General features: G+C 47.8%; 1 protein-coding gene across 3 annotated transcripts in view; it reads left to right on the top strand.

The window, feature by feature from the left end:
* Nucleotides 1–2,018: 2,018 nt before the first annotated feature.
* The window catches only part of LOC131262357 (uncharacterized), a 62,736-nt gene continuing 53,278 nt past the window's right edge, over nucleotides 2,019–11,476 (top strand). Inside the window, exons 1-2 of one of the 3 annotated variants that reach the window (XM_058264345.1) lie at nucleotides 2,019–2,143; nucleotides 5,363–6,443. The gene's annotated coding sequence lies outside the window, so the exon portion shown is untranslated. Of the gene's footprint in view, nucleotides 2,144–2,275; nucleotides 2,379–5,362; nucleotides 6,444–11,476 lie in introns of those variants that run through there. The other 2 variants (XM_058264347.1, XM_058264348.1) reach the window with 2 other exon arrangements.

Here is an 11,476-nt window from a genome sequence, read left to right as displayed (position 1 = left end):
GCCGAGTGCCCGCGAAAAAACTCCGCCTGAACTTGGCCTTCTGAACTGTGGCTCGGCGTCGTATCGACCGTTTAACAAGAATGGTTTCTATTGATCGGAGGCTCGTGTACCGACCGACGGACAACGCGGCAACAGCTTGGTGCGCCAGAGATGCACGGAAAGAAAATTTAGTTTAATTGCATTGCTTTGAACCGCGGGCAACCTTTGGCCCGGCTGATCGATGCGCCCGGGGGCCCTCGGTGTAGCATAACGATCGGGGGAGGGGGGGTACGCGAACAGTTATGAAACGAATTACAATAACTGTACGCTTCAAACCTTCAAATCGGCCCAGTGCAATCTCCGGTGCGCCTTTCAACGGCCAACTGGCCACGCCAACGATTGTTGCAAACCTAACCGAGGCAATGATTGGCTTAATTTGGCTTCGACAAGACCCAGCTCCACCCTGGGGAGAGCGAGGGAGAGGGAGGGAGTGCAAGAGAGGGGCGGTAACAATGGTAAGCACCCAAACAATGCGGCGCATCGTTCATGGTCTCGGTGCACTTTGGGGGCGTGTGGGTTGGGGGTAACTCGTTCAACGTGGGGCAAGGGCAAACCCCCGTGCCGTTGATGCGGATTTTCGAATGCGATTCCGGTATCCGCAGTGTGTTTGTGTGTGGTGACGGAGGATGTCGGCGGTGATGTTGGTCGAGCCGTAAGAACTCCCTAGTCCAATCTCCTAACGAATCTGGAAGTTCGACGGAAGGCCAAACGCGAGGCAATCAATTATCATCAATCCACCGAAGCCTCCGTGCGCCTTTCGTGGGCCGAAAATGAGCCCCACTCGGGTTATAGGCGTGTGGCGGTCAAGGTTCGCCAGCACCAACACGCGGTGAATGTAACCGGCCCGAACTGGGCAGCATCGTGCTGCCGCAGCATCCTAACCGCCTCAGCTGCATCCAGGTTGTTTTTGTCCAGGTGCCAATTACAGCATATGCTGTCCGTTCGGACACGGGAGCGGGAGAGAGCATAAGCATAAAACTGAACTTTCCACAGTGAGAAACCCGGCGAAAGATGAACAGCTTACGAGTGAGCCGGAGAAGGCGCGCGTGAGAAAGCCGAACGAGTGAACACTCGCACTGTGGGTAATTTTTTAATGGAAAACAGTTTTATGCTGACGGGTTCGGAAAAGCATATCACAACCGGCCTTTGGACTAATTTCGTACTTATGAGCAGAGTATGTAAAATATGAAAGAACTTGCATAAATATCCTTTTTCATGCTTATGTAAATTTTGATCCTTAGAAAACAATTGAACTATCAGATATTGTGTTACAACGAATCTTCTATAGCTAACAAATTATGAAAAGCTTAATACATAAAACTGTATTGCAATTGCTCTAAAACCCTACGAATAAACTTTTGCGTTCTTTATTCAAAGCATTCATTCTTTAATTAATTACTTTAATATCTAGATTACAAACCCGTTTGCAAGTACCGTGGGATTGAATTAATTTTTATATTTATATAAACAGGACATCGGTAATAGGATATTGTCTGTACAAACAAAATGTTTTCATTGTAAAACATGTAAAAATAAACAAAACCTACGTTGAAATACTTAATCGGTCAGTTCCTTATCGACTGATATGTCTCAAAAGCGTCAATTTGGAGTTTATTCAAAATTCAAGCTATTGACATCGAATATGAATACATACAACATAAATCTTTCGTATTTTTACTTGCTTACTTACTGTTACAAGTGCTGGCGATCTTGACCTGACGAATTTCTATCCGAAACTACTCATGGTCCCTTACCAAACTGTTCCAATATTGTATCACGGCGTTTCTGGCGACTTCGTCTATGCCATCCTTCCACATAAATTTAGCAAAAGACAATGTTTTATGCTTATTTCGCCACACTGTTTCCCATAGTGAGCGCCGGATGAATTCAACCGAACGAATCGTGATGCCTCGCGGAGTTCGAATGCGAGCTGCGGCGTTTGGGTTGATTGGCCGGCGCCGGGCCGTTCAGTTCAGTTCGGTACGTTCATCGGTGCGTACACGTTGTGTTGAGCCGTTGTGCGCTTTTGTTAGTACGTCCAGAGGAAAGCCCATTAAAAAGCTGTAGCAGCCCTTCGTCCGCGAACACGCGCAGCAGTACGGTGGTAATGATCGTCCAGTGATCACGTTGTTAAAAACAAAAAAGAATCGCTCAACCTTCTGTGCCGTTAGTGGAAAAATGTGCTCCGCTATGATCTGCCGCGTGCAAAGGGCTATAAAAGCGTACCGAAGAAGAGTGCACTGACACCGGATAGTGGTTGAAATAATAAAAAAAACCGAAACGGCGAAACGTGATTCTAACGTGAGCGGTTTTTTAACGGCAGCTCGCAAAGCGCTACGGTTGGGTTAGGATGTTAGGAGGCATGGATATCGAACGATCGAGATGATAGCGATCGTGTGGGAGCACATTTTGAAGGATGCTGTAAATGTGCGCGTGCGGGAAGGCGAAAGTGGAGTGAAACGAGACATAAATCAATCGTTATGCAAATGGTGTGCCCGTGTGAAATAAAAGATCTAGTAAAAAAACAGTGAGGGAAACAAATGAGATAAATCTCGCCATTCTATCGAAGGCAAGCAAAACCATGGAAAAGAAGGCAAATGGACACGGTCTCGTAACACCAACACGCGTGTTTTACGGTGGTGGACAATCGTAATCGAAACTGTCACCGAAGGGGCGCTTTGTTTTCGAAGAATTGAATAAAAAGCAACAAAGATCATGTCCACTCCGTGGCGCGGTCAATAACGGCCCTCGGCGACCGAATGGCGCGTGCAAGATCCGGTGTTCCCGGTCGGCTTTGGTGGTGCCCTTTTTTGGGGCACCATACCCCTTTGTCGCCAGCTCTTCGCCGGGTCGCGACGCGCCGCATTCCTGGCTTCCGTTTGCGTGCGTGCGTGTGTGTGCGTGCTTCTGTGGGGCTTGCCAAACAATCGAATAAATCTTCCTTCTTTTAGCTGTCATCGTCGATCGATACGATCGTCGATCCGACGTGCCATAAAAGGGAGGGGACTCGGGCATGGAATCGAAAAGGACACCAACGCGAAGCAGCACGCGGCCTCCAGAGTGCGGCCAGACAATCTCGTTAGCTCCGGTGTTCTTGAGTGTGTTGCAGGTTGCAACAACAAGTGATTGTGCGGTCGAACAGGGACGTCTTGGCACTTCGCCAAATGCATGCCTTGCACGCGACCGTTAAATTTAGCGCAACAAGTTTCACAATCCGGTAGTGTTTGTTTGTTTTAAGCTCTCCGTTCCTGAAGGCTTCAGCCAAGCTGCGGAGGAAGGGATAAACTGGCCCAATGTGCAAAGGCAAGCCAAGTTTAATCCTCTCGTAACTGGCTGTTGTTCAACTTCGGGTAAAAACCCCCACAAGCATGGCAGAAATCGCGCAGAAATGTCATATGCGTTGGAAGGCAAGGACAGGTGCCTTTTGCGAGTCGAGTACGATTGATTTGCCACTGATGTTTTTTGTTGTGTATGTTGTCATGGCTGTTGTTTTTTTTTTACCGACCGGTATGTGGTAAAGTCCTGCCTGGTCAGCAACATTGTTCAACCGTCTGGCGGCGTACGCCACACGTTAGCAAAAACCTAATGGTCGGCATAAAAAAACAAAATTAAACTGAAAAACCGTCCTCCGCTAACGAAACAAATAGCGAAATAATTGGTAAGAGTAACGCGAGCCGCGCTGCAGGACGGTGTTATGTTATGTTATATGGACCAGGTCGGGCGTGCATGGAACTCGCCCTCCCCTGGGTCCGTAGGTGAAATATTTGAAAGTCACCCAAACCCGACGTTCGGCTGGCGACAAAGTAACGACCCATCGAGCGTCACCGACGCTTTTGGGGCGTTGTAACTTTGCCGGAACATTCGCCACACGATCCGGGGCGTAACGATTGAATTGTGCGAATTTGTGCAGGGTTTTGCTTTTCCTGATATATGCATGCATGCATGCATGCGGTGCATAGATCGGGTGCACTTTTACTTTTGAGGGACCCGCACGGTTTGCGCTGCACCGAACGGTGGATTGTTGTTGCACGCGAAAAAATTCATCGATTGTGGGTTAATTACGAAGGATTGCGATCACCCGAATGGTGGTCAGTTGACGGAACAGCATTGCCAATTATGCAACGATTTAATATAGGGATCATGATCGGTACATTATTGTATACATTTATGGTACCGGAGGAAAAGAAAGGGTCGTATGTATAAATTTGTTGCGAAATAATGAGGTGACTGTTTGATTTCATGGTCCAAATCAATCTGATTTACGAAACAAATTAGCTTGCTGTGGACGATTAATCGTTGTCAACTTTTTTACCAACATTTACATTCATTTTACCTTCAACGACAAGGTTTATTCTCAATTGTAAGTTCTTGAGAGCTTGTCACATATGAAATTTGAAAAAATAATTTTTAATTTATCTCTGTTTATTTAAATGTTATTGCTTTATTAGCAACTCATATTGTTTGTTTATTGACTTCGTAATGCTATTCTTTATATATTATGATAATATTGAAATGCAATGAAAGCAAATAATTTTTAAAAGAATGAACATGGTTAAAACGTGTTTCTTTAGTTGGAATTTCTTGTCTAACTGAAGCATACTATGCGTTTATTTGCTTCATTTGTTTGTGGTGAAACAAGAGAAGAAAACCAAAGAACATGACGAACGTGAGCTGGAAGATACAGTTTAGATTTATGCTGCAATTAAACGGTTGTTTCGGAAAGACAAATTAAACCGAAGAACGTGTGGGGGAAACACATTGTTGCAAGGTTGCAAGGCTTCCGGGCGCATGTAGGCCTTAGAACGGCAGCGGAACCTCTGCTTTAGCAACCGTCGCCGGGCAACGCCGAAGAACGTCGTCGTCGCCGCCGCCGCGAACTGCGCACATCGAACCTTCGCGCAGAAAGCCATCCCTTCGACGCACCCACAACCCCCCTCAGCAACCACAGAACCACTACGATATAGCAACGAGCAAACTAGCATTTCTAACAAACGTGCCTAAATAGGTGTTGCTGGTTTGTGAAGGCGGGTTGACGGTGGGATTCGCTTTTCCTTCCACGCGTTTTTCCAACGAATGCAATGGCGGCGGCGGCGGCCTTCTTCGGTGTTAGCGAATGCAGAGGACAGAGACAGGGGGTGAAAAGTGCCAATTACGGTGAATAAGGGACGAAAAGTGTTTACTGTTCTTGGCCCCCGCGGACGATGATGATGATGATGGCGATGATAGATAGGGTTTTGCGCGGTGCTACGGTTGTTGTGGAGTGTATTTTGTTGTAATTTACCCCGTTTTCGGTGTGCGTTTCCCTTCCGTTCCTTCCTTCTAGCGGCCCTTAAAAGCGCGCGCGTTGCTGTTATTATTTATGGCTACGCACCCGTTGCGCAAAACGGAAGAAAGAATTCTTTCACCCGAGTAAACCCGCGCGCGTGTGTGTGAATGTGTGTGTACGTTTATGTGCGCGGCCAGGTGTAATTGAACTTTCCGAAGCATCGAGCGGAAAGCCCTAAACGATCTGTTGCCAGGGCTACGGCCAAAGTCGAGTGAGTGAAGACGCATCGCAGGCGCAAAATAGTGAGATCGCAGTGAGCTGAGGAAAGTGCGCGGAAGTAAAAGAGTTGAGTCAAGAAAAGAAATCGTTTAAAACCAAACCAGGCACGGCCATAGTATCGGGCCATCTTGAAAGCAGCCAACCAGCAGTGAAGAATAACCCTGTTGTGCTGTGTGTGCGGTGCGTACAAAGTTTGTGTGCCGCCGGGTGCAAAGAATAGGGGTGAAAGCAACCGAAAGCTGAAACGGAAGAGAACGGAAAATGTGTCCCCGCCATTCTGCCCGTGTCTGACTTTCTTCCAAAGCGGCCGACGAAGGGTGTCGACGGAAGCCACGGTGGTTTCCTCCAAACGGCGGTTCTGGTTGGGCTTCTGGTATTCTCGAATTCTCCCCATCAGCCTTCGCAATTTCGCCGTTATCGCACCGAACCGGCGCCGTTCGTCAACGGTTTCATTTCCGAGGATATCACCCTCTCGTCACCACCCGTCCCCGCGGGCAGGCGGAAGGGTTTGCTTTCACCTGTTCGGATGCGGAATAAAGTGAGAACCGGCTCGCGTATACATAAATAAAGGCGAAATTAAATAACTTCTTCCCGGAGAGACGGAAACCCCTACCCGAATAAAGCCATCGCGGGCTCCCGGTGGAAGGACCTCCTGTGGATCGTTGTTGATTTTTGTGCGTTGTTTGAAAACAAGCGGAGTGTTTGGTTCGTGTTGATTGGCGTTGCCCTGGACGCGGCAACCAACGGGCGTTTTCGGTGTCTTCTGGCGGTTTTGTGAGGGATCCTTGGGGCACGCGAACGTTTGGTGAAGACACGCGCCAACCTTGGACCAGGTCGAAAGCGGACGCTTTGCGTAAAGGTGAGTCAATCCTTGTCTAATTTAAATGTTATGGCTCGTTTCATCATCATTTGGGCAATGCTCGTTCCTTGCGGAGTTGGCAATCGTCGTCCACGATATAGAAGGCACCCGGGTTCCTTTTGTTCCGTTGTGGAAAGGATCGGCAAACTGAGCCTTGATGATGATCGGTAGGAAAGAAGGCCACCGAGCCTCCGACCATCGCAAATTGTTTCATAACTGATTCGGGTTGCTTTCTACCTCTACATACTGAGAAGGAACGACAAGATGAGACGCACAAACAGATAAACAACATATGACACGGTTTTTGTGCGAGTCTTTCGTCACGATTAGCATTCGCATGCATGCGTTCCCAAAAAAAACAGATGCATTATGCAACAGGCTTTGAATAGCACGAAAAAAATCCAACAAACCGAATTAACGGGAGTCCCGATGTGCAAATACCTGAGATGAGCACGACGATGGCGTTGCGTGCAATCAAGTTGGTCAAGATAGTGCTTAAAGTTCACACCTTATGCCATCGGTGTAGGCTTGTTTTTCCTTGCTTCTCTTATGTTTCGTGGCTTAATGTCTGCATTCTTTCGCTTCCCGCTAGGCCACGAATCTCTTGTGCGTATCTTTTTTTTTTGTTTGTCCGCTGCTAAATCGACAACGGCTCGTTGGGATTGTAAATGGTTGGGAAAGAAATCTTGTTAATTTTGCCGAAACGATTGTGGTTTGTGCAGTTGATAGAGTGTTTTGATAGCTACACGTCGGTAACGATGGGCAATGATGTAACATCTTGTCGGGGTAGCTGATGCTTAATCGCACCCTAATTTAAGTTTGACGAGAACAGATAAGAATGGAATGGTTTTTGGCATAATTTGCAGTTTTTATTGATGTTGTTAACACAAGTTGTCATCAATCAAATATTAATTTCACTGGCAGTTGAAACTTCATTTTGGTTTCTCATGTTTAAAACATACCTGCGAAACATTCCCTTTTGAAAGTCAACATTTTTTGGATAAACCCAGAAACTGCGAATGTTGTTGAAACCCCACAAAGAACAGTGATCAATGACAAAATGGGCTCTCTAGAACACGAATGTTCCATTTATCCATCTCGAAAATGATGGGGGGGTCGCATAAAACGCAGCACAAAGAAGCCATTTAATACTGTGACAGTTTCGCAGGAAGCACCACGAATGTACTTAACCCACGAATGTATGCAAATGTATGCAGCGTTGGCAGCAAAAGGAATAAACTGACACTAAAAGATGAGCGAAATAACCGTCACGGGTGATCAGTTGCAGCTGCTCGATCATGCGCTCTGGGAAAAAGTGGAACAGAATATAGCGAAATTGTAATATTTTCATAACGACTCAAACTGAGGTGCAGGGTTGAGCTTCTCGGGATGATTCGATTAACATTGTAGGGAGCTAAAATGTAGTTAATCGAATTCTTGATTGAAACTATGGGTACAATGTGAGGAAGATTGTGTAAAGTTATAGCCGTACCGGAGAAGTGAAGCTATAAACCGTACCATAATGTGATCCAACACTGTCTACTTGCCCGGCCAACGTTGGTTCCCCTCCTGGGCTCATTTGCCCACGCGGTGTTTAATGTTTTCGTTGTTTTCCACTCTTCGGCGGTGTCCAAATCCGCCACACTTGGCGTCCCCATTCTCATGCGACACTTGCCAGGCCTTACGTGAGTCACACGAGCATTATGTCGTTCGTATGCGCATATGTTTATATGCTCTCCGTTTTGGCCCCGTGCTGCAACTGCTGTATGTGTTTCGAGTTTACCCTTGGCTGATTTACCCCGTTGCCCCCCTTTTTGTTGTCCCAGGTGCAAGCAGTTGTATTCTCTCTCTCGATGCTTCGATGCCCGTTTGGGGTTGTGTCCCGAAGCCCGCACATTGACATTGGTCAACTTCTGCGGGTCGCCGTTGGCACGATACGATCGTATTTGGGTATGATTTTTACGACTGTTTTATTATCCACCGTTTTCCGCTCGGGGCGACACCTTTCCCTCCAGGCCAAAAATAGGTTGGAGCTTCAATCTGGGCCTTGACAGTGTTTGGGGTTACTTGGAGCTTTATTTTCGTCGTAAGATGAGCGAGACTACGCATCACGAAGTAACCGCTATGTGTCGGCATGTCAAACAGTATGGTCAGCTAATGGTGGTACGCAACATATAAGCTCGCGGGAACGTACGAGCACGTTTTCGCGTGCGTGTGTGTGCGAGTTTGATCGACTCACCTATCTCGGAGCAAGAAAAGAAAAACGACCGGCTCCACACTTGGACCGCCGAGTGCCAAAAACCGTTTGGGAGCAAACCGGGCGGCGGCGGCGGCGCTGTTCTGTTGGAGTTGGTCCAGAAAGTAGGCCAACTCCGCGTTTAATCGAACGCTCGTTTGAAGCAATTGGTAGCGTTGCGCTCGTGGATAGGAACGCACCCGTTGATAGGGCCACATCGCGCATACGGGAGAAAGGGAATCCGGAGAGTGGGTTTGCGGGAGAGGAAAAGCGGTATCCATCGCGATTGCCGTTTTTCCTCCACCGGTTAGGGACCTACCGGAGGTTGTTGGGTATTTTTACCTTCGCTGTTTACTTTCATCACTGGATGTCTGCTTACGAGAGGGCTTTCGGATGGTTTGGGAGTTTTCGCCCAAAGCCTCCCCACCTTTCCCCGCCTCCTTACTCCTCCTTCTTGTTTGCTTGACGGAAGGTTTTGCTCTCGAACGGTTCAGAAAGGTTCAGTTGATGGCCAGTTTCGGTAACGGACGTTCCTCGGAGGGAAGTTGAAAAAAAAACAAACTTTTTGGGAAAATTTCCCCAAAAAGCTCTCTCACCCAAGCACGCCGGTTTGATACCGGTGCTTGTTAGGTTTTTTTTTTGTTTCGTTCGGCACTTCCCAACGCTGAAGAACTTCTGCAAAAGTTACTGATTGTTTCTTTTTTTGTTGGCGTTTTGTTGGTCGAAGCTATTTATTATTCACTCGAAAGGTGCTCGATTTCAGATCGATCTCTAACGAACCACCAAGAGCCGTACAAAACCACTCCTACCTAAGGGGGAAAGCCCTGATGGAAAGCGGCGCTTTTCCCGGGTGGCCACCGAGGGAATTGGGGAATACTTCACGCAAGCCGTGTTATTGTTATTACGCGCAAATGGAGAGAATTTTATTCGGAAAAAACCACTCGCCATCCCATCGGTAATGGGGTCGCCTTGGAGAGATTGCTTGAGATTTGCTCGAGGGGCTTTGTTGAGAATCTGCCTTCAAGATTTCCTTCCACAATGGGGCACAATGAAAAGACGAGATCTCGCCGTACACGCCGTTGCACCGTCGAAAGGAAACCTGTTGAGTTACGAGAATCATCCGATTTCCGCCGGTTTTCTAAGGGAACTTTTCCCCGTCCGGAGTTTGTTGATTCTAGGCGAACTTCAGCCGAGCGGTTTATGGCATACCGATGGGATGGGGGGGATCTATCTGGCGATGGGGAATGGCATGCTACCGCTCGCATTTCCATGCTTCTTAGGGGATTAAGACCCACTCTCCATCCGTCTTTCCCTTCAGCTCCTTTGAGGTTTAGTGTTTATTTTACCTTTATAGTGCGGTTGATTGATCGGAAACTTACCTCGTCCGGTCGAACCATGCGGCCAAAGCCAGTGTGAGCCATGAACTGGAGGTATCGGATTAAATCTTCCCAGCCTCACCAAAAACCGCCCATTCATCGGCATCGTCTTCGCCTGGTGGCTTATGATCTTGCCACCAAAAGTTGCTAATTAATTTTTGATGTGCGATGATACTTTGGTCTGGTCAGCTCGGGGACTTGTAAAAGAGAGAGATTATGCCCAGCCTACAAAAGTTATGGCCAGGGCTTCTAGCTTCTCACGGGTGTTCGGTATAAGTTAATCCGTCATTGGGAGGATTTAGTTTTTTTCGTAAAAGAAGTTATTTTTTCTTTCCCAGCCGGTTTCATCAGTTCTCCAGCTTCGAAGGCAGTTCGACACAAAAGAACGGCGCTTCAATAGCCCGTCTTCCCTGGCCGGAAATGGGATAAGTCTCCGGTTATAACTAATGGGTAGTAAAAAATCAGCACGGTCAATCCCGTCACGATCGCACGCGAGGCAAAGCTGAAAGCTGGAGAAATGGGGGAAGAAAAACGGTTGCCACCCAAAACGGTAGAAAGGTTCGTTGCTTACGCCTTCCCACTCCCCGGTAATTGGACGGCCAAACCGGTCCAGTTCTGTGCACCGGTAATAATGGCAACGTTTGGGAGTTGGCAAAGGTAACGTTTGAATTGACCTTAAAAAAGTAAACTCAGAACGGGCGCGCACAGAATTTCTTAGGTACTTAGGCGTGGCGTGGCTTCTGTTGATACAGTTTTTCTTCTGGCGTGCTTTCCCAAAGACCGATGCGGCACTCATTGCTCTGGCATCCTAACGGAATCCGCCCATCAATTGTGTCGGAGTGGGAAGAAAAGAAAGAAAAGAAAAACCCGTGCGGTAGTCACATATTGGGGTCGATGAGAGAGTACTTGCGCTGAAGAGATGATGATTGGTAAAGCATGTTGAACTTTTCGTGCAATCGCTTACCACCGATCCCACCCGAGGGGGAGGGGCCGGGTAGCTAGAGGCTCCGATGATGATGTTGATGATACAGTGCAGTTTCGGTCCTCCAAAACACCACCGTCACCGTCGGAAATCAGCAAGGGCAACGCGTAACCGGGTCGAAGATACCAACGCCGCAACGGATGGTTACCTTCTGAGAGGCTGTGGGGGCTTTCCCCCCCGAAACGGATCTTCTCGCTTTGATGTCGATAGCGTGGAGTTCTACTTTCCCAACTGGGAAGGAACCGACGGAGACTCACGGAAGCAACGGAAGCGACGACCAATCAAGTAGGAAAACCCAGAGTTTGCTACCGGAGCGCAAAAACCCAGCCTCCAATAAGACGGCACGATGTGGTTATGATGTCCCGCCACCCTCCCCCGTATTTCCTCCCTGATGACATAATGGTGGCCGACGTCGACGAGGTCTTTTTATCGGAGGCAG

The sequence above is a fragment of the Anopheles coustani genome, chromosome 2 (genome assembly GCF_943734705.1).
Source record: "Anopheles coustani chromosome 2, idAnoCousDA_361_x.2, whole genome shotgun sequence".
NCBI classification, from domain to species: domain Eukaryota; kingdom Metazoa; phylum Arthropoda; class Insecta; order Diptera; family Culicidae; genus Anopheles; species Anopheles coustani.
The sequence above is the reverse complement of the archived record's forward strand: the minus strand, read 5'-3'. Positions and strand labels throughout refer to the sequence as shown.